At 38.4% G+C, this 27,668-nt stretch overlaps 1 long non-coding RNA gene across 1 annotated transcript; it reads right to left on the minus strand.

Annotated features, from left to right (window-relative positions):
• Positions 1 to 830: 830 nt before the first annotated feature.
• On the minus strand, positions 831 to 27,009 carry LOC119259606 (uncharacterized). The gene is made up of 5 exons (XR_005128511.2): positions 26,715 to 27,009; positions 25,348 to 25,534; positions 4,581 to 4,682; positions 3,571 to 3,623; positions 831 to 1,147 (listed from the first exon to the last, which is right to left on the minus strand). It is a non-coding gene; the product is annotated as an uncharacterized LOC119259606 (long non-coding RNA).
• Between the last annotated feature and the right edge of the window lie 659 nt (positions 27,010 to 27,668).

Here is a 27,668-nt window from a genome sequence, read left to right on the forward strand (position 1 = left end):
AAACATGTTCAGATCAAGTAGCCCATGAATGCGCTATTCTCAGTATGGAGCCAGCCCCACTTGCGAAAGCTTTACAGAGTACACTATCAACTTTGTCTTGACAATGAAATAGTCAACAAGAAAGCAGCTCCTAAACAAGAGTTGGTAACTCTCAACTGCCAAATGGGGTGAGTGAAACTAATGTGACAATAGAAATTTTTAGTAGGGCCTCCCCTGGTGGCGCAGCGGTTGAGCGCTGGGCTGTGAAGCTGCCCGCAGCCTCTGTAGTGCCGGTTCGATTCCCGGCCTCTGGGTGAGGGTCCCACATGACACGCAGACCTCTCCTGCAGTACCCACTATTCCCCTCAGCAGTGTATTTCGTCTGTCTGTTCTGCTCCCCACTCTGGCTCTGGTGAATTCTCTCACCCTCCTGCACTTCTGACTGTACCTAGTGCTTGTATAAATAAATAAATAAATCTTTAAAAAAAAAAAAAGAAATTTTTAGTAGAGAATGGATATAATGGGCAGGTGCAATGAGCAATTTGAACTTTCACAAATTTCCTCCAAGTTAAAAGTAAAACATCCACGTGGAAATGGGTCCTTGTTTGATCTTAGGACAGGAACTTGAGAATCTCAACTTTACTTCTCAAAATTATGGGAGTTCTCAAATTTATCCAAATGGAGAAGAATCAAACCAGCAGTCTATCAGATGGCTTGGGTTTTCAGTACACCAGGCAGGAGTATCTTCATCCAACACCCTTTTCTTTATATGCTTTGAATGTACTCTGGCAGCTCTCTGAGCTATCACAGTGCTTAAGGTTAAGCTTCTTGTTGTAGATAACTACCAATAAACATCATAGCAAGAAAGAGACAATAGAATTATCTGATCACTGTGGACTCACAAAGGAAACCATTCACTGTTCATTTCCTGTTACCAACTAAGCCAATGTATCTTGCTTATTATGTCTAACTTTGATTTTATTGGCTCACTCCAATCAAGGAGAAATTCTTCTTGCCAGGGTACTGTCTGTATAACATTCTTGAAATGTCTTGGCATTGAATTAGATCATTGTATAACAGAACATGGTTAGCCCCATGAAATGCAGCATCTGTATAAAATGTATCAGATCATAAGAAGTGATCCACCGGCTTTATAATCCATGTTACCCTGTACAACAGAGAGAATGAATACAGATACTCTTGACTCAGGGGAATTTGAAAACTTGCTCCTCATTAACTTTTTAAATTTTTCAGAAGAGAAAAATAAATAAATAACAGGCAGGTGGAACAGATAGAAATAAACAGTATTCAAGAAAAAAAGGTGGCTCAAGAATATAATTCCAAGAAAAAACAAAATGTGGATTCAATGAACATCCCCTCCCCACTGAAAACAAATTATCATCAGGATTAAAACAACAGCCTGTAGTCATTACATTCTCTTTGCCTTGAAAGTTTAAATATTTATGTTTCTCTGAAATTGCTGATATACGATGCGGTTGCTGAGGCTCTTTCATTTAAAACAAAACTGGCAGCCCACGGATGTCATGAAGAACTGACATTACTCTCACATGAGCATCAAATATAAGAGTCACAAATAAGTGGAGCTGGAAGACATTTGGCGAATCATCGAGCAAGACACCCCAAATTATAATCATTTCTCCAGGAAGGATGACTTGCCTAGGTATTTGGTAAGAAAGCCAGATATCACAAACAAAAATCCAGACTTGGGGCCTCCCTGGTGGTGGCGTAAGGGGTTAAGCACAGCACTATGAAGCTGTCTGCAGCCTGTGCAGCACGAGTTCGATCCCCGGCCAGCAAGGGAGGTGACCCACATGGTGCAGCAGACCTATCCTGTCTCGCCCGCTGCTCCCCTCAGCAGTGTATTTCAGTCAATCTGCCTGTTCTGGTTCCCACTCTGTCTCTGGTGAATCTTCTCACCCCGCCTCCCACCACATCTCTGGCCTGTACTCCAGTTCTTGTATGCATAAATAAATAAATCTTTAATTAAAAAAAAAAGAAAAGAAATCCAGACTCCCATTCTAATGCTCTCATGGGGTCATTACTCAGCAAACTTTTTTTTTAAATCACTTGCATAAATGGCAAAAAGAAAATAAGCCAGAACCTCACTAAAAAGAACAGACTACTAAAGGAAACAGAAAGAATGTTTACATAGTGATGTTTAAGGTCCAACCAAATGCGTCTATGCTCACACTTGACATTGAGACAGACTGACCCCAGAACTGGACATGCAGAAACACACTTTGTGGAAACAACTTGGGATTTCCCAGCGCCTCTGGCAAGCACTACATAGCACATGTCACCCCACTCCATGTGCCCATTTCTTTCGCTCCATAAAACAGCGTGATGTCACATGTTTGTTTTTTTCTTCAGAATATATCATGTTTTGCATACACATATTTGAGTAAGAGAAAACACATTAATTCCCTTACAACATAGGATACAATAAGACAGACATTTTGTCTTTTATTTTAGTCTTAAATGTGAGGAAATTTTAAATTTATATTCCAAGAGTAATATCATCCACCATGACTACCTCAAACACACAGGTGTTTAATAATGAAAATCTACCTGTCTTTGTACTCTTGGTGTTTTTAATTTTAAGATTTACTAGCCTTTCCGACTTTGGTTTAGTCTTAGTCTACCTGATTTCTTTAGTAAGATATGAGGACAAATGGTGATGCAAGGAGTTCTACAAGGGCACTGAAAGAAAAACAAGACAGATTTCCAAACATTTCTTTTCCAAATCTTTCTCTCTCTTCTCCGCCTTCCCACCTTTCTATGGAAAAATCAACCCAGTTCATTTATAATCTCCAAAGTACATTCTAGAGAGCTCTACTCTCTCTAGTTCCATCACTACTCTCATAACCCAAGTAGCCAAGATCTCTCCAAGATCATTATTTAGTTTCCTAATTTATCCTGCTTTTGCTATTATCCTCTTGCCATCTGTTCATCATAGAACAGTTAGATTCCTCTCTCTTAAACACAAATTGAGCATGGTTAAAATCTTATAAAAGCTTCTCAACACATTTAGAATGCATTCCCTTTAACCTAATTGGAAGAAGAAGTTGAAATATTATGAACACAATTGGAAGAAGAACCAATCGATAACAAAAAAAAAAGAGAGGGCCTCCCTGGTGGTGCAGGGGTTGGGATGCAGCCTATGAAGCTGTCCACAGCCACTGCAGCATGAGTTCAATCTCCAGCCAGGGAGCAACCCACATGGCACAGCAGACCTCTCCTGCCTCGCCCAATGCTCCGCTCAGCAGTGTATTTCAGTCAATCTGCCTGTTCTGTTCCTCACTCTGTCTCTGGTGAATCCTCTCACCTCGACGCCTGAGTCCCAGCTCTTGTATGCATGAATAAATAAATCTTTAAAAATAAATAAATAAAATGTCAATGAAGAATGTGGCATACTGAAAATAAATTCTCTTTAAAAAAAAAAAGAATACAGTACTCATGTTCTCTCATCTTGGGCTCTATCTTGGAAAATTAAAGTAGTGAGCACAGAAAGTAAATCCTGCCTTGTAAGAAATGTTATCTAAAATCACAAAAATGTCTACATTTATTTACCTTTTGTTATTCCAAGTCTTAATTCAACTCCTGTTTGACCAGTGCAGATTCAGCTTTAAAATAGAAATGGAAACCCACGTTTTACTTGAAAAAGAAAAGAAAGTTACCCATCACTGAATCCAGCATGATGATAAGAGTTAATATGCAAGGAACTCCAGCTCAAATAGAAATCTGCATATCTAAGCCAAATTGGGACTAAGTGTTCTAACAACTAGTGATGACTTTAGTGGAAATATTAAGAGTTTAGTACAGAGGGAAACATTTTGCCATTTAAGTGAAGGCTAAAGCCACTGACTTAAGTTTAAAGCATAGGGCAGCTGTAATAAGAGAGCCATTGCAGAAGACAGATTCAGAAGGTCTTTGTCTTCTTTATACAGCAGCCAAGTCTAAACTTCAGTTTCATGGGTACGTATGAGTCCTTTGGGGATCTCAGGAAATAATTCAGGCTATTTCAAGCTCTTCCTATCATATGATGAGATAACATGAGACCAAATACCTGCAGAGAAGTTGCTAGAAAGGCTGCCCTCAGCAATGTATTTCAGTCAATCTGCCTGTTCTGTTCCCCAGTCTCTCTGGTGGATCCTCTCACTCCCCGCATCTCTGACTTGTGCCCCAGCTCTTGTATGCATAAATAAATAAATCTTTCAAAAAAAAAAGAAGAAGTTGCTAGAAAGTCTATCCGTGGTTTGTCTTTCCACAGTTCTGTATGGTGACCCCTTGAGAAAGTAGGTGTCCATCTTGAAGATCCTTCCTAGCCTACTCTCTTAGTACCCCTTCGTATGCAGGAGAATAACTGGTAGCTTTTGGAAACTACATATACCCCAGCCACTGCCACAGAGAGTATGATTCAAAATTCCCTGGACTACTCTCCTATGTACTCATAGCCTAGAGACGCAACACAGCAAAAATGGAAGATTGCAAGACTACACCCATCTTAGCTGGTGGAGCTCCTTTCAGATTTTCAGATCCTATAGCCTCTGCTGCCCCCTGCTGGTAACTACTAAACTTACCTTACCCTCTCAAGTCAGCTCTCCAATGAAATCAAAAAAGATTTGCAGAGAAAAAACTGTGTCAAAAGTATGGTATACATGTTGATCCTCAGTGATGAACACCTGAAATGTATAGAATGTTACAATGCAAAGTAACATCAATAAAAAATAAATGATTTTTTAAAAAGTTTCTAACACCCTTTACTCTGAGAAAGACTTTCTTTTAAATATTAAAATAAGTGTTTCTTATTTCTAAGTAAAACAATCCAGGGAGTTTTACCTAGGTAAAGGCTAAGTAAAAAGTGTTTTCTGAAAAAAAATACTTGCGATAACATGTTTTCTAAGAAGTTAAATGACTATGTAAATGGGGAATAGATGAATAAATTTTGAAAAGGAAATAGAGGTATTGTGTAGGGAGCTATGTCACAACGCCATATGCTCGCTCATTTGTATTTCTGCATTTCAGAAAAATATTCATTCTTCTTGAAAGATAACTCCAAGTACCTAACCAAATATTTTTTATATCAAATTGTCATGAAAATTTTGATGAAGCATGTAGAGTAAGCAAAACTAACCTGTTCTAATACTAGAATTAAAACAAAGGTTACACATATAATCAACATCCAGATAAGGTAAACTGTTTTATTTTATTTTACTATAAATAAGTCTTTCTATTTTTTTAAACCACTATTTCCTTAAATTTTTTAATTAAAAGTCTGTTTTGGTCTCTCTAACTAGCAAATGTAAATATAGTAGGGTCTAAAACTGAATTAAGGAGGATTAAATCTAAGCCTATTTTATGTGTCTAATCTTTTAATCAACCATCCCTTGTTGTTCATCAAAATGTTCACAGAAAACAAATTATGAGTGAATTGCAAAGTTTTTCTTCTCTAAGTATCCTAGAAAAAAAATTGCTCAGAATTACTTGACTCTGATCCTGAAATTTGAAGAAAATGGCATAGCTTTCAGCCTATCTCATATTTCTTTCCCTTGACTGGGGGTCCACTACAGAATCATTTTTGTGATCATGTCCTTCATGTAAAGAAACATTTACTAATAAGAGCATTTTCACCATGTGGGCAGACATCTGTTCCCAATTCAATTTCTGGAAGCCAGACAGAATTCAGAGCAACTCACTATTATTTGACAGTTTTCCATCTCTGTTTCCACTGTTGGAACAATCATTAATGTTCAACTATTTCAAATGAATTAATTAATAATATATTTAATTTATTTTCATATCTAATCTAGTGTTCCCAAGCTAGAAGAATTTTAAGTCAAAGACTTCCTCACAGCTAATTTGTAGGACAAAGTGTTCTGCAAACTATTTTTTATGTGACTGCATATCATTAAAAAAAACAGAAGCCACATTTTAATATATCTAAATCTGTCTTCCTTGGATGCTGGTAAACTGAATATACAGGCAAAGCCATGTGGGTATTTTTTTCACTGTAATAAACTTTAGTGAAATCAGAGGAATTATGACATATAACCTTGGGCTACAAAGGGTTACTTTTGACACATGAATATCTATAAGATGCTGGAAAATTCAATTTAGTGTTTTATTGCCTTTCTTGAATGTTCTAAAAATTTTGGAGGATTTAAAAACTGCCCTACATGCTTCTTAGAAATCTTGAGACTGGTGACTCCTAAGAATTAAAATGTCTAGAGCTTGTAGGACAAATAGAAACACTAAGAATATTACTTAAATTTGTAAGCAAATAAATAAGATTGTATGGACACAGATAAACCAAGAATGGCTGAGTTTCCGACTGTTTCAAGATCAGTACAAGTTGAGGATCAAGTTCTCCTAGGCTCCAGAGATTAACTATTATTTTTATTTTCTGAAGCTTAATGTAAGTATCTTTTCAAAACTTGAATTGTTTTTCTTTTGTGTTTCACAAATGACCTTAAGGCATCTTCTGAATAGATGGTTCGTTATGAAAATCAGTCATCTTTGATCCACCTAGAGGCATCCATCCATTCTGCCACCGACCTGATAAATCTCTATTCCTATTCATTTCCAAGTTTTAGCTGGGACACACTTATCTGGGAATTTCTCACTACTCTAAACCCCATCGTTAGTGATTGATTTTGCATAACTAGCTCAGACTAAAATACATGATGATAGCTGTGAACTTTTCTGTCATTTCAATTCAAGCAATGAATAACTTGGTGGCATAGACTTTGTCTAATTCTTAAATCCCCAACACCAGGAATTATGCCTGAATATAACCAAAGCTAAAGAAGTGTTGAATTGATGCGAAGCCTCCCCGGCCAATCCCACATGGCACACAGACCAGCAGTGTACTTTGGTCCTTCTGCCTGCTCTGCTCACCCTCCTGCACTTCTGACTGTACCCAGTGCATGTATAACAACAAACAAACAAAAAAAAAGAAGTGTTGCTTAAATGGATATAGATAACACATCATAAAGAGACAATTTCCTCTAATACATAAAAAAATTATTTCCATGAAGTTTAGCCATGGTTACAATGCCTCTTGTTTACTTTTACAAGTTAAATTCTGAGAGCATTTTTGTTTATGCAAATATTTGCCTCTACTGTCAAATTCTAGCTGAAACCATTTTCGTTATCTATGTTTGACACACAAAACTTAAAACTTTTGGTAGAAAAATGAATAGAGTTGAATCACTTTTTTTTATTTGTAACATGTTTAACTTCAGTTAAGTTTTTGACCTACTACTTTTACTACACATAATTATCAGAATGTATCTCCTAAATGTGTGCTTTGCTTGTTATTAGTATGTAAACAATTATTATTTTGAAGGTAATAGAAAACAATTATTTGGATAAATTAGTTCATTTCTTCCTCATCTACAGTCAGCTTTGCCTTACTCTACAGATTATTAGAAAATTCCTCAATACCAGATCTTATAAATTTTGATTGATGGTTATTCTATAATCTTATCTACCTTCCAAAATTCCTATGAGACAGAGCACTGGAATCTAACATTCAAGTCTTCTTGTCTGCCTAGAGGCACACATTCATCAAAAGGAGTGGAGACACTAAGAGATTAAAATAAACTCCACTCTAGTACAGGTTTAAAAATCTTACTATTCTACCCCTAAAATCTGATTCTCATCTTTCTTCCCGCTTCTGGACATTCAAGAGATGAGTGCCAGATCTGGTGGAGAAAACACAGCACAAGAGGAAGGCAAAGAGCCCCTAAAATATTTGTCAGAGAACCATTCAGATTCTCTGAATAGAAAAACATTTACCTTCCCTGACAGCGGGGGTTATCTGGGCTGCCATTTCAACTGCTGGAGATCATCCCAGGTTGACATTTTCTTTCAAACTGGTGGACTAACCCACAGGAGCCGCCTTTGTCCATGCTCCAGGCAAAGAATCAGATTCTCTTCTACATTTCGGGAACTTGAAATAATTGAAATGCAGGGGGATGAGGTGCCCTCACACTGAGTTACAGTAAAGGTTTTATCTCAGGACAAGGCTCATATATCGCTACTGCTGATTATTCTGGCCCTGCCTTGGGCTCCTGCTCTTCCAGAAGTTTGGTTTCCCAGCTCTTTAACTCTATAAACAGTAAGAGTACAAGAGATACCTGGAACACTGTAAGAACGAAAAATTTGTATATGAGAACTGTTCCGATTATGGCGATAGCTTTGTGCTGCAATTCTGGGTCCAGCTGCTGTCATTAGACTAGAATTTGATCTATAAAGGATGAAAATTCCACTTCAACTATAAATACATTTCAAATTTTCTGTATGGTTGAAAAATCTAACAGTGTAGCCAACTCCCTCCCAACTTGGTTGTTCTCAATTATTATTCATTATTATTATTGTTTATTATTTGTTTTGCTTTTCTGTTTAATTCCTTTCTCTAGCATATGATATGATTTCTTAAAGGTAGACCTAACTTTATTGGTTTCTTTCCATTTATTACAGACAACATACATAGAAATAATATAGATTAAATTTATACATTGTGAGTCATTATAAAATTATTTAAAAACTTCTGAAATGATTTAAGAAATAGAACAGCGCTAGTACTGTGTAAATGATCTGACCCAAAGAAAACCACCTTCCAAATGTGTCCTTTTCATTCTTTAGAGGTTTTGTTTTTAATGGTTTTATCACATATATACAAATCCCTGAGCTACACATTTCTTTTGTTGGATTAAGGTTTCTTAGAAATGGTATTATACTTCACATTGTCAAAGGGAAAAAAAGTTAAACAGATAAGAAGACTTTATTTCAGACCATCTCCCACAGAGACTGGGAGATAGGGGCTTGGCTTGATGATTACATTTCAAAGGAAATGACTCCCAGATCCATGACAAAGCCTTTCCTGGGTTATAAAGCTGGCAGGAGGCTGGAAGACAGACCTCTAAAAGGGGCCCAGAAAAAAATTTAGGAATAAAAGTTTTCTAAAATAAACACTATAAAAAGGGAGGTCCAGATCCTGTAGTCAGGAATAAATCTCAAGTGTAGTCAGCTGAAGAGAAAAATTAAGGTCATCTTGGTCAAAACATGCATCTGTAGTACTCACTTAATTAATGCTATGTTTGAAGGAGTGTGAGTTAATATAATTGCAGTTCCAGTGCAATTATAATATATAATTGCTTACTCCAGTGTAATATTATGTTATGTATGATTTTAATATACTACATTTAAAAATACATTTTCCTGCAGATGGATATTTGGATTGCTTTTTCTACAAACAGGATAAGTTTATTAGTTTGCTAAGACTGTCATAACAAAATATCTCAGATTAGGTGTTAGAAATAACAGAAATTTATTTCCTGGAGGATGGAAGCCCAAGGTGTCCTTAGATTTTGTTTCTCTTAAATCCTCTCTCCTTGGCTTGGAGATGGTCACCTTCTCCCCCATCCCAGAATCTCTCTTGTGTCCTAATCTCCTCTCCTTACAGGGACACCAGACATGGGTTAGAAACCATCATAATGAATAATGACCTGTTGTAACTTAATGATCTCTTAAAAAGTCTCCATTTCCGAGTATAGCCATATTCTGAGGTACCAGGGTTAGAGTTTCAACATATGAATGGAGGGAGGGGCATGATTTCCCCTAACAGTAAGTATGTAGCATTTGTGTGGATGTTCAAAATAATTTTGAATGTTTTGGACATTTTTGCACTTGTCCCCTAGGGCACATGAGAAATACTCCTTTGTCTATAAACCTAGAGTGAATCACTGGATCGCTGAATACTCATCCTCATCTGCATCAGTACTTGATATTATCAGAATTCCCAAACATTTCTCAATGGATACAAATTCCTTGTATTTTCTGGAAAATGATATAATCAATAAGTAGGTTTCAAATACATTCTTTCAATTTTTTGTCTGTTTCACGTCCATGAGTTTTTGATATGCATATTTTGAATATACACATTTATAATTTCTGCACAAATTGGTTATATTGAGTAGGTGGGTCTCTCAGAAACAGTTATGTGCTATATTGCTTAGAATTAACCCTTATAATTTCAGTCCTCCTTCTTCCATCCTTTCATTCCTCTGCATTACACTAGTTAGATCCCTATTTCTAGAGAAACCCTTGTTGAAAAGATTTATAGCAAAAAGTTCCCAGGAATATTACTCCAAGAAGTCTCCAAGAATTTCCATCTATTAATTTTGAAAACACTTAAAAGCCAAATTTCACTGTTTCATGCAAAAACTTCAGATTCTTCCCATACCTGCCAAACACACCATCCATGGGCTGTTCAACTTCGAGTAGGAGAGACAATCATAAAGTGGGATAAAGATTCCATATTGGATGCTAACAACAAAAGTCACAGATTGGGAAGCTCAAATTTAAGTTCAATCCAAAGTCTATTTTATATTGTTAGGCAGCCTCAAGTAGAAGAATGAATTGTTCAAAAAATTGAGTGGATTGGACTTATCTTCTAAGGCAATTACCATGACCTATCTGCTTTGAAATCTGTATGAACATTAGAAGCACCATTTGAGCTAATGTAGTTTAGATTCCAAATTCTCCCAGTGAAGGTTAGACTCTTTACACTGCTTATTTCCTTGCATATACAGCATGAGAACTTGGCTTTTGGTAAGAAGCCCTGAGCAATTTCCAGGAAAAAAAAATACAAAAAATGCTAGTTAAGATAATTTTTGCAGTAGAGGTCTCCTCATTAGTAACCAGCCCCATGCAATGCTTATTTATGTCTGTCTGCTGAATGGTTGGAACAGAATTCCAACCTAATACTATTTCTGCTTTCAAAGGACTCTAACTTTTAGACCTCATTTAGCAAAAGGATAGAGAAACACAGATAAATGTCTTATCAGGCAAAAAAGTAATTTCATGTTCTTGCAGTTCTTTTCTCTGTCTATTCAAATGCTAGATGCCCTTTCATCTTCTACAAATGATTTTCTCTTAATCTGCAAGAAACTAGTTCATTCTTTCTAACAACATCATTATATTTTGAGTGAATTATCACAGAACAATTAAGAGCTGTTCTCATGTGACACACTTATCTTTGGCTGTTTGTTTCAAAATTTGTTTCAGCTGTGCCCTCTACTATTTTGTCATTTTGTTGAATGCTTTTGTCAGTGAGGAGGAAAGAAAATAACACAGTAGGGGGCAGGGCAGAAGTCACTGTATTATAAGACATTATTGCCATTGGAAACAATGTTCTTCGTTATAGTTCAATGAGCTAATTACAATTCATTGTATTGTTAAAAGACAGTTGTTACTATCACTGCAGCCAATCAACCTGTAATATTAACTAAGTTTTCACTCTGATATTTTTGTATAAATCTAGAAAAATTTTTTCATAGAATCCTATTCTGTCACACATTACATTTTCATACTTCCCTTAAGAAATTTTGCATTTTGTCAGAGACATAATGAAAGCAAAGCTCAGTAGCTTTAAAGTGGACAGTCCTGGGCCTCTCCTGATGGCGTAGGCATTGGGGGCACAGTGCTGTAAAGCTGTCCGCAGCCTTTGCAGTGCCAGTTCGATCCCCACCGGCCTCAGAGCAACCCACATGGTGAGCAGACCTTTCCTGTCTGGCCGGATGCTCCCCTCAGCAGTGTATTTCAGTCAGTCTGCCTGTTCTGTTCCCCACTCTGTCTCTGGTGAATCCTCTCACCCTCCCAAGCATCTGGCCTGTACCCCGGTTCTTGTATAAATAAAATGAATAAATCTTTTAAAAAATATATAAAATGGACAGTCCTGAGGTTGAATTCTCATCATTTACACATAATATGACTTTAGATAATATAATTTCTCTAATCCACAATTTTGTCTCTACAGAATGGAGATTTGTGAAGTTTATTAGTTATAGAAGTACTGTGGCTCAATTAGGGCTTCACACAAGGAGACATTGAAGAAGAGGGAGCTGCTACTACTAGTATAAAACAATCTTAACCTATATTTATTTTTGCCCCAGAATTCCATTAAAGCATGGCACTAAATTAATTAATAAAATGCTTAATTATGTTCGTTGCCTATTGTTTCATAGACTCATCTGCTATTAGAAAAGCAAAAATTCCTTTTTTACCTTTACAGTATCCTTGAGTAGCCAAACTGTTTCTAGATCATTTTCTAAAATTCTCCTAGAAAGCTCTTTGTCCACTCACATGTTCTCTGATGCTTATATTGTGGTGACATAAAGCATGCTGAAATCCTTTGCTGATATCTTTGAGTTCCATGCAATGGCAATAACACTAAAAGACAGATGTAAAGTTTGGCATCCAAACAAGGAGAGAGAAGGTCACATTTTTATTTTGCCAAACAGAGCCCTAATCTGCCTTAGCTACAACTGCCGAGTAACACCACACAGAAATCTCCTGTTCACTGTAGTAAAAAAACAAAGTTGAAATCAATTCTGTATACTAACTCATTAATACTTATTTAATAAGTACCAGTTATGTGTCAGGAATTGTGTTAAACGGTGACGACACAAAATAAAATATGGTCCCTTTACTTGAGCACTGCTAATTTAGTGGAGGAGAAACAGACATTGAGATTTCCAGACTGGACAAGAGGCTCATATATTCTTCTTCCCTCTTCTCACCACGTGTAGCTATAACCCTAGAAATAACGTGAGAGGCAATGGACGGAGAACGCTGAATGAGGGAAAGAGGAAGGTGAATTGGTGGAAAAGCATAGTGACAGGGTCTTTCATCATTCCACCCAGCAGAGAAAGCTACCCAGTCCCATGTTCAGGATCTCCAACTAGCAAGAGAAGACAGCCCAAGTTGTCTCAGGCCTGGACCAAACAGCTCTGCCCACACCACCATGAAAGTTAGACAGTATCTGCAAGAGAAAGAGGTCACGACCCATGCAGAAAACCAGCAGGCAAGGGAAAGCCTTATCTTGCACATGGGGGCTGAGCACAGGTTGACGCTCACCAGCCAGTGACACCAGCAAGGGGAGCAACACAAGCGACCTGGCCAGGAAGCCTGTTTGTCCCTGTAGAAAGGGGGTGGCATCTGTCATAGTGAGAGATGAAGAATTATATATTTTCTTACTTTTAAATAGTTGCAATTTGGCTCCTAACTATAATTTTATTTTTCTAATTGATTAAATACACTGAATATTAAGTTGAAATTTTTGTCTTCTGCATGCCTATTGTTATTTAAAAAACAAACAAAAAAGTATGACAGTCAATAAATTCTTTGAACGATCACCAAATAAAGGCCCTTTGTATCTGTGTTATCATTATCGCTAAATTAAATTAAGAAGTTACTAAGTTTTTAAAACAACCATTAATTGAGAACAATTATTATAGAGTTAATGATGAGGAATTCAATTCAAAAACATGGCTACAAATAACCAGTCTTTGCCCTGTTATTCTTCCCAAGGACATTGAATGCTGGCCCTTGACTTAAATAGGTAGAATCCACTAAAATCCTAGAAACTAACACCTCTGGGTTAAAGGACAATAGGCAAGACACCCACCATGATTTTTATTTTTATGTTGTTGTCTCATTCGTATTTGTTATAGTACAGACCTTCAAAGTTCTGACCAAATCATAAATACTACGATTTATAATAAAAAATATATATTTAGGTTTCAACCTTTTCCTGGCACAGAGCTCCTAAAACCTTCATAACTTCTGAGTCATCAAAGAGATGAAGGTGTCTTTTATTATGTTAATTTGGAAAGTTCCTAGTAGCTAGTGACTGGGACTTCTTGCCAATGCAGCCAACCTTATGAATCCACGGTTGGAGTGTATAGTCTCACCTACTGACCTTGGGGAGAGAGATTTAATGATTTTTCATTTAATGATTTAATCATTGATTAAATCATTATTTAATCATTCATACCGCCATAAAAACCAATATGGACAGGGATCAGAGTGCTTCTGGGTTGGCGAGCAGGAGGAGGATCCAGGAGGTTGGCACACTCACACCACAAAAATCTGTGCCCCTCCCCAATCCTTGTCCTCGGCATCTCCCCAGCTGGCTGGTCCTGAGTTGCATCCTTCTACACGAAAGCTCTAGTAAGTAGAATGTTTCCCAAGTTCTGTGAGCCACCAGAGCAAGTTAAGCAAACCCAAAGAGAGGTTTGTGGAACCCCTTAGACCTCTAGTCAGTGGCTAGGACAGCAGTCAACAGCACTTGTGACTGGCATTGGAAATAGACGCAGGCTTGTTTGACTGAGCTCTTATCCTGTGGACTCTCCTGTGGTCTGCGGGGAGACAGTGTCAGGATGGAGTTGCACTGGGCTTCACCCAGCTGGTGTTGAAGAGTTGCTCAATGGTGTGGAAGGGGTTGCCCTGATATGCCTCTGTCTCTCCCTTCCCTGTCTCACTTCCCACGCATCGCTGCCAACGCCTGGGGTACGTTTCCAAACAAAGCAGGGCATGCAAGTCTTCGCCTTGCTTTGGGAGGAACTTAGGGTGAGACAGGAGTTATCAGTGAGTAACACACTTCAGCATCAGGTACAGAAGGTACAAGGGAATCAGAAGAGTCACTCACCTAATTAGCTGAAGCTGTAGTTACACTGTTACGTGCCAAGCTTCCATGTTGGATAATTAAATCACACAGAGAGGCAACATTTCCTTCCTTATTTTACCAGGAAGCAACTGATAAAATAGTAATTGTGTGAAGTCTTTTTTTTTTTTTTTCTGACAAACCCACAGGGAAATGCAAAAAAGCAAAGGACTAAGAAAAAAGTCAGAGGTGGGAAATGCCAAACTTAAAGGGGCTGTTCCACGCCAGCTCATTGCTGCTCCTGTTGGAGGCGTCCAGCTTTTCTTTCCTGGAGCAGCAAAAGTCTGCTCGTGCCAAAAATGTCCTAACAGTGACAAGCACATGCGGATTTTAGTATTCCTGTCAGAGCAAACTATAAATATAAAAATTAACCCCAAAAGGGATTTGTCACCATCAGAGCATGAATATTTCAATTTCTAGAGCCATCATTTATCAGGAAGACACATGGTGTCTCAGAACAACATGATATTCCCCCAAAACTGTCTCAGCCTAAAATGACAGAGATAAGAAGAGTTGCCATTTTTGGAAAAATAGAAATCTATAAATAACCAGGCTTATAAAATATGGCTTATAAAAAATGATGTGAACAGGGCCTCTCTGGTGACACAAGAGGTTAAGACACATCACTATGATGCTATCCGCAGACACTGCAGCACAAGTTCAATCCCAGGCCAGGGAGCTACCCACATGGCACAGCAGACCTCTCCTGTCTCGCCTGCAGCTCCCCTCAGCAGTGTATTTTAGTACATCTTCCTGTTCTGCTCCCCACTCTGTCTCTGGTGAACTCTCTCACCCCTACACCTCTGGTCTGTACCCCAGTTCTTACATGCATAAATAAATATATCTTTTTTAAAAAAATGATGTGAACAACGAGGCATTTTTGCAGGTGATGTTGTCCCCACCAATCTCCCTTCCCATTAGGGTGTTACTGCCCAGATTGAACTATATTATCAGTTGCATATATAAGCCCAGGAAAATCTATGTATACATGATAAGTAAATGATCCTTTTGTTTACACAAGTGTTGTGTTTTACAATTTTCTTTTCTTAACCAATATATTGACATTCCATGTAAGTCGCTAAATCTACCCATTTTTTTTTAAAGATTTATTTATTTATTTATACAAGCACTGGGTACAGTCAGAAGCACGGGAGGGTAAGAGAATTCACCAGAGCCTGAGCGGGGAGCAGAACAGGCAGAAGGACCGAAGTACACTGCTGAGGGGAGCAGCGGGTGGTAGGAGAGGTCTGCGTGCCATGTGGGACCCTCGCCCATTGGCTGGGCATGGAACCAGTGCTGCAGAGGCTGCGGGCAGCTCCACAACTCAGCACTCAACCGCTGCGCCACTGGGGAGGCCCTAAACCTACCCATTTCTAATCACAGTTGCAAAGTAGCACAATGAAAGGATATCACTAATATATTTCCTGTTGATGAAAATGGTGTTGTCTCAAGATTTGAGCCTCAATGAACATCTCTACAGTTAGTAAAACAGTTAGATAAATTCCTTTTTATGAGCTACTGTTCACAAGAAATCTTGGTATTTCCAAATATCTCAACATAATTTGAGAATATTTGTTTCTTCTAGCCAACACTAGCTGTTATAAAACATTTTAGTGTTTCAATAAGATAGGAGAAAAATGGTGTATTGTTGTATTTAAATGTGCGTAGTTATAAGTGGATTTCAAAGTGGATTTTAGCCTTTCACCATGTAGCTGATTAGTCACTCTGTAATTTTTTTCTGTAAAATGTTTGCTCATTTTTCTATTGTGGGAATTCTTTATGTATTAAGGAAATATGAAGTTAGTCTGGAATGTATTTTGCAATTTGCAAATATTTCCACTCCTGGGTTTTAACCATTTGTCTTTATTAGCTGCCTGAGGCTTGTATATGTGTGCCCCAGAGGGATGAGGAGTTAACTCCTAAGAGGCAACCCTTGATCAATGGGAAGTAGAAACTAATGAATAAATGCTTCTTTCTGTTCTCCTTTGGGCAGATCAATCTGAGCTTCATTTGTTAAGAGGGTTGCAATTGTATGGGGAATATAAAAATAAAAATATATAAATAAATAAATAAATAAATAAATAAAAAGAAAATATATAGAAATTTTGAAAAAGAAATTAGTTTACAGATGTACAAGCCAGTATTATATAAATTAGGAAAGAAAATAAGTACTAACCTTGAAGTCCACAAAAAGAAAATTTATTACATAATTTACAATAATGTAATATCTAGATAATCCAATATCTTGCTATTGTTAAGAATGATATTTTAAAAAGAATATATAGAGAATATAAAATAGAATATGCATGTATGAAAAGATCATTAAAATTATTCATATCTCCATCACATAGGAATAAAAAAAAAAAAAAAAGATGTTGGAAGCCTCCAGCGCCAGGCCCCTGCACAGGAGGGTCTACTTGAAAAGCATCCATCTGCTGGCCTTTCCTCCTTCCCTGTCTCACTTCCCCTGCATTGCTGCCACTGCCTGGATACCTTTCCAAATAAACTACTGGCACTCAAGTCTTTGCCTCACTTGGCTTTTGAAGGAACCTAGGATGAGAGAGGAGTTATCAGTGAGTAAGTGATAACTGAAGTGCCAAGAATGGATAAGATCAAGGGGGCGGAGCAACATGGCGGCGAGGAGACGCTGCGAGTAAGATCTCCCATTAAAAAAAGTTAATAGGGAGGAAAAGCGGCAGGTCCCAGTGAGAACTGGGACACGGAAGATAAACGGACGACTCCAGCAAACTGCCCGAAGAAGAAAGTGGCCATAAAAGAGGACTAGAAGGGAGGGAAGCGCAGAACCCTGCTCCCCTCCCCCGCCCACAGAGGCGGCACTCTCCGACCAGCAGAGAGGAGGAAACAACAAACCAAAACGGCCCACAAGAACAAACGACGCAGCAAGCGGGACTGGGAGTGGAAAGGAACTATTGCAGCCACCACACCCCGTGAACGGGAGCTGAGGCGAACCCTGCAGGATCCGCCGCAGCGGTGAGCGAACGGCTCCGGGCGCCATTAGAGAAGAACAAAGACCCCGGGAGACCCACACAGCCCGGGCTGCCGGTAAGCTTGCGCGGAGAGCGGCGCGCTCGGGGAGCTTGAAAAGCAAGTGCAGACCTGGATCGCGGCTGCCCAGGTCCCCGCGCCTGAGACCTAGGCTTGCGGGGAGACGACCTAGGCTTGCGGGGAGACGCGCGGAGGTCCTCACTGAGGTGAAGGTCCCTCCCTGAGTGAGCAGGAACCAGGCGCCCAGGCACGGGAGCTGTGCAAAAGGCGCCATTCCCGTGCCACTGAACTGGGCTACAGCCCGCGTCCTGGACCTGAGGGCTTTGAACTGAGACCCGGGGCACAAAAATTCGGGGCGTGGTTTCTCCACGACGGTGGGGCACAAGGCAGACACAGCACCCCAAAGCTGTTGAGGTGTACCCTACCATTCCCGCTCTGTTCTCTGTCCCACGGGGTGGGGGTAGGCGAAAAACAGCCCCCCAAGGACAATAGGAGAGATCTCTGGCGCCACCTAGCGACCAGGGGAAAAAAAAAAGTCACTAACACCCTATAAAACAGGACATTTCTTAAGACTGCTTGAAAAGGGCAGAAGGTTTCTGGAGGACCCAGTGGCCAGCCGGGAAGTTATTCCACGCCAGGCCCCTTCCGACCAGCAGTCTGAGCCCACAGAGGGAGCAGGCACCCACGTCCGGGGCAGACCGGGTGTGCAGAAGAGTGTGCCTGAAACCGGAGGCGCAGGGACTGCATCCCGCTTCGCCATTTGAGAACAGGGACATTTCTTCAGTAAAAACTGCCTAAAACCAGCAGAAAGCTCCCCCAGAAGACAGAGATGGCTCCTGGAAGAGCCAGAGGGGAGCGGAGAAGTTCACCCAAGATGTCAGTCAGTCCGAGCAACACAGTGTCCCAACGCATACGACAAATTAGAAAACAGACAGTAGGGAGTAGAAGAACCACACGCAACCTAAAAACTCCTCAGGAAAGAAGCACACCACAAAAAGAAAACCACTCCCCAGATTGCAACGACAGCAACTTGGAAGAACTTCTGAGCCTTCCAGAAAGAGAATTTAAAATTGCCATGATTATAAAAGTGATAGATCAGAAGAAGGAAATTGAGTCCCTAAAGAGGGAAGTAAGAGAAATGCAGGAGATCAAAGAATTAATGGAGGAACTAAAGAACTCTGGGAAAAGCAATGAAAGCAGAATAGATGAAATGGAAGAACGAATAAGTAATCTTGAAGACACAGAAATAAAAAGAACCAAAACAGAAAAGGAAAGAGAAGTACGAAGGAAAAAGAATGAAGAAAGACTTCGGGAACTATCTGACTCCATGAGGAAAGGAAATATAAGAGTTATAGGAATTCCAGAAGGAGAGGAGAGAGATGTAGGAACAGAGAAAATATTCATGGATATAATTGAAGAGAACTTCCCAAATGAGAAGAAGGAGCTGAAAATTGATATACAAGAAGCAAGAAGAACACCAAACTTCCACGACGAAAGGAAAAACACAGCAAGACACATAATAGTAAAGCTCCCAAGAATCCAGGACAAGGAAAAAATAATGAAGCTGACAAGAGGGAAGAAACAGATAACATTCAAAGGAAAACCAATCAGGCTGACATCAGACTTCTCTGAAGAAACACTACGGGCAAGGAGAGAGTGGAGGGACATAGTCAACAGACTCCAAGAAAACAGATGCCAACCAAGAATACTCTATCCCGCAAAGCTCTCTTTCCTCCATGAAGAAAGAATATGGACCTTCCCAGACAAAGAGAAACTCCGGAATTTCATTGCGACTAAACCCCCACTCCAAAAAATACTACAAGGAATCCTAAAGCCAGAACCTCAGAGGGACGAATAACAACGAAAGAAGACCAAAAAAAAAAAAAAAGTTATTAAAAGAATAAATAAATAAAATCAAAGGAAAGACAAACATAATGGCAAATACAGATGCTAACATATCAATATTAACTCTAAATGTAAATGGACTAAACTCTTCAATAAAAAGACACAGAGTTGCAGCCTGGATTAAGAAACAAAACCCAACCTTTTGCTGTCTCCAGGAAACACATTTAGCTACAAAAGATAAAAATAGGCTCAAAGTCAAAGGATGGAAAACAATCCTACAAGCAAATGGGCCAAAAAAGAAAGCAGGAACAGCTATACTTATATCAGATAAAACAGACTTCAAACTCAAAAAAATAAAAAGAGACCCCAATGGTCACTACATTATGATTAAGGGGACAATACTTCAAGAAGAAATAACACTCATTAACATATATTCACCAAACGAAAGAGCACCAAAATATATCAGACAACTGTTGTCCTCTCTGAAAACAGACATCAGAGAAAACACATATGTAGTGGGAGACCTCAACACACCACTATCAACAATGGATAGATCAACAAGACAAAAAATAAGTAAAGAAACTAAAGCTCTAAATAAGGACCTAGAGCATTTGGGCTTAACAGACATCTATAGAACACTAAACCCAAAAAAAACGGAGTACACATTTTTCTCAGCGCACATGGATCATTCTCCAGGATCGATCACATACTGGGGCACAAGACAAACATCAACAGATACACCAAGATTGACATCATACCAACCATCTTTTCTGACCACGAAGGCATCAAACTAGAAATAAATCATAAAAAGAAGGCAAGGAACTATCCTACCTCATGGAGATTAAAAGCCACACTACTGGAAGACCACTGGACTAACGAGGAGATCAAAGAAGAAATTAAAAAATTCTTTGAATTGAATGACAAGGAGGACACCAATATCCTAAATGTATGGGATGCAGCAAAAGCAGTAATAAGAGGAAAATATATAGCAATAGAAGCTCACATCAAAAAACAAGAAAGAACTCAAAGAAACAACCTAATCTCGAAGCTCAAAGATCTAGAAAAAGAACAACAAAAAACCCCAGAACCAGTAGAAGAAAAGAAATAATAAAAACCAAAGCAGAAATAAATGAAATTGAAACTAAAAAAACAATCCAAAAGATCAATGAAACCAAGAGCTGGTTCTTTGAAAAAATAAATAAAATAGACAAACCCTAGCCAGGCTCACAAAGGAAAAAGGGAGAAAGCACAAATACACAGAATCATAAATGAAAGAGGAGAAATCACAACGGACACAGCAGAAATCCAAAGAATAATCAGTAACTACTATGAACAGTTATATGGAAACAAGTTCAACAATCTAGAGGAGATGGACAAATTCCTACAACTCTACAATCACCCAAAGCTAGATAAAGAAGAAATAGAACACCTAAACAGACCAATTACAAGCAGCGAAATTGAAATGGTAATTAAAAACCTCCCCAAAAACAAAAGCCCAGGACCTGATGGATTTACAAATGAATTCTACCAAACATTCAGAGACGAATTAGTGCCTATCCTTCACAAACTCTTCCAAAAAATTGAGAAGGAAGGGACAATACCAAACACGTTCTATGAAGCCAATATTACACTAATACCAAAACCGAATAAGGACAACACAAAAAAGGAAAACTATAGGCCAATCTCCCTAATGAACACTGATGCAAAAATCCTCAATAAATTTTAGCTATCAGAATCCAACAATGTATCCATAAGATAATTCACCACGACCAAGTTGGATTCATTCCAGGGGCACAAGGATGGTTTAACATCCGAAAATCAATCAACGTTATCCAACACATCAACAAAAAGAAATATAAAAACCATATGATACTATCAATAGATGCTGAGAAAGCTTTCGACAAAGTGCAACACCCAGTCATGATAAAAGCCCTTGAAATTCTTGGGATACAAGGAACATACCTCAACATCATAAAAGCCATCTATGAGAAGCCAACAGCCAGTATCATTCTCAATGGTGAAAAGCTGAAAGCAATTCCATTAAGATCTGGAACAAGACAAGGATGTCCACTCTCACCACTGCTTTTCAATATAATACTGGAAGTCCTAGCCAGAGCAATAAGACAAGAGAAAGACATCCAAGGAATCCAAATAGGAAAAGAAGAAGTCAAACTATCACTATTTGCAGATGATATGATAATATACATAGAGAACCCCAAAATCTCCACAGAAAAACTAATTCAACTCATCAATCAATTCAGTAAAGTGGCAGGATACAAAATCAACACGCAAAAGTCAGTAGCCTTCCTATACACAAACAATAAATCTGAAGAAGAAGAAATCAAAAAACCACCCCTTTTATTATCGAAACAAAAAAATCAAATATTTGGGAATAAATCTAACAAAAGAGGTAAAGGACCTATACAAAGAAAACTATAAAACACTGTTAAAAGAAATAGAAGAAGACACAAAGAAATGGAAAGACATCCCCTGCTCATGGATTGGAAGAATAAACATTATTAAAATGGCCATCCTACCAAAAGCAATATACAGATTCAATGCTATTCCAATCAAAATCTCAATGGCATTCTTCAAAGAAATAGAACAATTATTGATGAAATTCATATGGAATCACCAAAACCCCGAATAGCCAAAGCTCTACTGAAAAAAAAGAAGGAAATGGAGGCATCACACTCCCAGACTTCAAACTATACTACAAAGCCATAATCATCAAAACTGCATGGTATTGGAACAAGAACAGACATACAGACCAATGGAATCGAATAGAAAATCCAGAAATAAACCCACAGATTTATGGTCAACTAATCTTTGACAAAGGAGCAAAGACTATGCATTGGAGCAAAAAAGTTTGTTCAATAAATGGTGCTGGGAAAACTGGGTCGCTACATGCAAAAGAATGAAGCTTGACCACTACCTCACACCATACACAAAAATCAACTCAAAATGGATTAAAGAACTAGACATAAGACCTGAAACCATAAAATACATAGAAGGAAATATAGGCGAAACACTACGGGATTTGCACATCAAAGACATCTTTACAGACACATCACCCAAAGCAGTGATAGTGAAGAGAAAGATAAACAGCTGGGACTACATCAAATTAAAGAGCTTCTGCACAGCAAAAGAGACAATAACAAAAACAAAGAGAAACCCCACCAACTGGGAGAACATTTTTGCACACAACACTAATGATAAAGGACTGATCACAAAAACTGCAAAGAGCTGATGAGACTCAGCAACAACAAAGAAAATAATCCAGTCAAAAAATGGGCAGAAGAGCTAAAAAGAAACTTCTCTGAAGAGGAAATGCAAATGGCCAACAGACATATGAAAAAATGTTCAACATCACTTGTCATCAGGGAAATGCAAATCAAAACTACCATGAGATACCATCTCACACCAGTGAGAATGGCACATATTAAAAAAACTAGCAACAACAAATGTTGGCGAGGATGTGGAGAAAAAGGAACTCTTGTGCACTGTTGGTGGGAGTGCAAACTGGTCCAACCACTATGGAGAGCTGTGTGGAGATTTCTGGACCTACTAAACATAGAGCTTCCATATGATCCAGCAATTCCACTCCTAGGTATTTACCCAAAGGACACAGAAACATCAATTCCAAAGAGCACCTGCACTCCTATGTTTATAGCAGCACTGTTTACAATAGCTAAGCTTTGGAAACAACCCAAATGCCCAAAAATAGATGACTGGATCAAGAAGATGTGGTACATATACACCATGGAATATTACTCAGCATTCAAAAAAGATAAACACATGCAATTTGCAGCAACATGGATGGCACTGGAAGGGATCATGCTCAGCGAAATAAGCCAAAAAGAAAAAGAAAAATACCGGATGGTCTCACTCATAGCAGGAATCTAGAAAACTTAAATAAGGGACCAGGAAAATGAATATAAGAAAGTGAAAATCAAAATCAACAAAAAACTATGAACCAGAGACACTTTTTGGGGGTGGGGGCGGGAGGGGAAGGATTGGGGTCAGAATGGGGCGCTTGCAATTGTATGGGGTAATATAAAAAAATTTATTATTAAAAAAAAAAAAAATAAAAAAAAAAAAAAAAAAAAAATAAATACTCCTGGAATCACACTACGTCTTGGGTTCTTTATTTGTGAGTTCAGTTGTTGATTTAGATGTTTCTCAAGATACATTCATCAATATCTGGATAAAATTAACCATAATTTTTAACTCAGTTGTCATCTTTGATCTAGTAAAATTGAGTTCTCACATGCAAGGTATTAACTCTTTAAATTGAATCTGCAATACTATCTTTAAGTAATACTTGGAAGACTTTTGTCACTACAAAAAGCATTTGTGGGGTTTTTACCTGGTATTTTATCCACTCCCCATTTCATATGGGTTGTTGATTTCTATGAGGGCCAAGAAATCAAATTTGCTAGAACTCCTCCATCCATGTCTTTTTTTAGCTCAGGTCACTTAAAATTCTAGCCTGCTACCACCATAACAATGCCAACTTTTCTTTTTGAATGAAAACCTTCCTGAATACCATCCCTAAATGTCAATAGTATTTTTCCTGACTCCTACACAGAGCTGACAGCTTCCCTGGATGAAAGACACATAGAAATGTAGATATATATTGAAATATATTATTTCTCAGTGTCTAAATCAAGAGTAAGAGCTCAGGCCTATATCCTAAGACTATTATAATTTTAATGAAATATGCTGCAAATAAAGAAAAGGACAAAGAATGAACAGCTGTTTTTATATTTCACATGAAATGTCAGCAACATTATTCAATTCTTGAATTCAAGAATTCATATGCCTTTCAAGATACCAAACATAATTAATACAAATTGCTAACATGTACCTTTGCCAGGTATGCTTTCAAAACTACTTGAGTACTAAGTCTTAATTTTATTCATAATTACTTCAAGCAGGTATCTTTATCTCTCTGAAGAACAGAACCGAGATATAGAGAATTTAAATAATGTGACTAGGTCAACACAGCCAAAAAATGGCAGAGGTCAAATCCAAATCCTAATGTCTTTGCCACCAGTCCATTGTTAGAAAAATAGGGCACTCTAAAAATATAAAGAAGCAAACATTCCACTTCATTCCTCTTCCACTCATAAGAACTTTTCCATACTGGCTTTTCATATTCTTACATTGTCCAAGTTAACAGTGAAAAGCAAGTGTCCAGAAAGCAGTCAAAAGTAGTCCATCACTGGGCCTCCCTGGTGATGAAAGTGGTTAACTCTCAGCACCATAAAGCACTATAAAGCCACAGCAGCATGAGTTCAATCCCCCACCAGAGAGCTACCCACATGGCACAGCAGATCTCTCCTGTCTTGCCCGCTGTTCCCCTCAGCAGTGTATTTCAGTAGATCTGCCTGTTATGCTCCCCACTCTGTCTCTGGTGAATCCTCTCACCCCTCACATCTCTGGCCTACAACTCAGCTCTTGTATGCCTAAATAAATAAAATAAATCTTTTTTTTTTTTAAAAAGTAGTCCATCACTGAAAATACAGAAGACTCCTATGACCCTCGCCCCCGGCCCCGACTACAGCCAAGTGCAAATCTACCAGGCAGCACCCACCAAGCTAGAAAAATCAAACTTTTTAACATGAAAATGCACTTTCTCACATCATTCTTCATTGCATCCCAATATCTCTAGTAAAAGCTAAAATCCTCTCAGATAAGGAGTCAAAGAAAAGGAGAAATTATCACCACCCAGACCTCTTCATTGCATTTGCCTCTATTCTTACAAATAAGCTGAGTAAGTTATAGAGCTTGTCCTAAATTTAGAAGACTCTTTTAACAATTCAAATTTGTCTATATTGAAGTTTAAAAAGGGCAAATAAAACATCTTACACTCAAAAAAGAACATAAAACAAACAAACAAAAAGATTTAACTGTGCACTAAATCAGTTGCCTTTCATTTCATGAAAAAATATCGATATAGAAAATCACTAATTATTTACCTGTAGTATGCAAGGCCAGTGACTCCTGAAATAAAATTCGTGTTTTTCTGTGCCTTCAAAATCCCTTTCTAAGGCATATTTTCTTTTGATGATGTTATGTTCCTCAAGGTAGTTTATACAAAGAAAGCTGATCTTGAGATGCGGACATGAATACAAATCCTAACTGAACTCATACGCCAACATCCCCCTAGAGAAAACATTTTGGGATTCAGTATTCTCACAAGCAAAATAAAAATAATAGCACTCACTTTAAGAAGGTAGTTAAGACCACATATTTGAAAGTGACTGCTTAATAACTAGCAAGTAACAGAGGCTTAAATGCAGTGATTACATCTCAGACCGTCCTTACACACCAATTCACTACTTTCAACAAATTATTTTGTTATTCAAAAAAGGCTTATTCAATGATCCCTGTGGGTCACTCACAAGGTGTAGGATTCCTAGGAATAACTTAAATGGATGTGTCTTAGAATATTTAAGCACTACACTTGCACCAGGTGCCCAGGAAGAGAATCTTCTGTTTAAGATGCACCCCTGTGGCCCAATGTGATGGATTAATGGTCACAGAGGGACACAAGGAGTCAGAGGGCAGATGGGGAAGGATGTCCTTCCTCTCCTGAAAGTCCTCGACTTTGGAAACATTGATTCTTCTCACTAAATACCGCGTGCGCCTGTCAGACTTCTTAGAGTGGGACTAATCTTCCGAGGGAATAAGGGTATAAATATAGAGAGCCTGCTCAGGGTTTTGTGGGTGGCTGTGCCAGGACCCCAAACCCACATGGTCAGGGCTAGACTGAAAGAGACCCTGAGCCTGCTGGATGCGTCCCTTTCAGAATGTGTGGGACTTAGAGATGTTATGATGATTCTTGATTCTTCAGAGTACATGGGAAAATAGGGCCAGAATTCTGGGCCATTCTGAGTCTGTTGTAGTTCTTCCATCGGGTGGAAGCTTTGCTATAGGGATCATAAGAAAGATATTCAGTTTACAAAAACAAAACCATGTACAAAATGAATAGCTCTCCATTTTCAACTGGTTTCTGGAATAATATAGTCTGCAAATTGCATTTTATATTTCAGCATACCAAAAGCTTGTTTATGACTATCTCCTATCAGAAACTTCTCTGTGTGGCTCAGTAATCTCAACTGGCATGAGAGGAAGGTCAAGTCCTTTAAAATATCATCCAAGAGAGGAGATGGTTTCCTCAGATACAGACTTGGTTGCTACTCAGGAGGGTCTGTTTAGCATTCAGCATGTGTGTATGGGCGCACTGAAACATAAGTATCAACAGCTTGCATGTGTCACCTTGCTGGTCTTGAAATAAAGTTAAGAATAGAGCGAGATTAAAGCGAGGAATAGATGTACTTACAATTTCTGAGTCAAGTTATATGAAATAGTTGGCTGTATCTCTTCAAGATGTCAGAGGAGATCTATATTCATAAGGTCTTGCTTGAGGGAATTCATTTAGTTATTAGTTAATGCTATTAACAGCCAATAACCAAATTCTATTTGTATGAAAGCCTTTACACAATTCCTAATTTAATCTACACCAACCCTTTGAAGTAGATGCTAAGGTTATGCTTATGTAAGAAGAAGGTAAATAAAGGCACCGAGGAGCCAATGGCTATGAAGGTCACACGGAGGTAGACAGTGAGTTCTGTGGCCTTGAGAACATCTGTGAGCTTCCCTTGTGGAGAGCAGCATATTTTGTAGTAACAGCACCATTGTGATGCAAACCAGGCCATCTGACCACAGAGTACAAGTCCACTGCTCTTCATCTCTGTGGCAGATCCAAACAGCATCCCCTCAGCTGGGGAAGCTGCCATCATCGTTGTGTATCTAGCTTCTCCTGCCATCTGTCACACTGTCAAATGGCGCAACCTCAAGGATACCCCACTAAGCTGTCTCCCACTGGAGAGCTCTCTCCACTGCTCCTTGGGGCAGCATGCTAAATGACCAGACTCCCCAGGCAGCCAAGCCATCATTTATCCAGTCCTGCCACCTCCAATGTTCCCCAAGTCCCTCCAAATATTGTTGCACACTCAATATGTCCTAGGCACCTAAGTGTTAGGTATCAAAATATCAATTAAACACACACACAAAAAATCCTAGTCTTATGGACTTTGTATTTTGGTGATTACACAGTAAAAACCTTTAATAGATTTATAATGCTATGATACAATTTATTAAGTACTAGGAAGAAAACAAAAGCTATGTAAAGAAATAGAGTAAGGATATGGGAAAAACACTCTTTGAGGTTGAATATTTGTTTTGTTTTAAAGATTTATTTTTATTTATTCATGCATACAAATACTGGGGCATA

The sequence above is a fragment of the Talpa occidentalis genome, unplaced genomic scaffold, assembly GCF_014898055.3.
Source record: "Talpa occidentalis isolate TD23 unplaced genomic scaffold, MPIMG_talOcc4v2.1 talOcc4.5, whole genome shotgun sequence".
Classification (NCBI taxonomy): domain Eukaryota; kingdom Metazoa; phylum Chordata; class Mammalia; order Eulipotyphla; family Talpidae; genus Talpa; species Talpa occidentalis.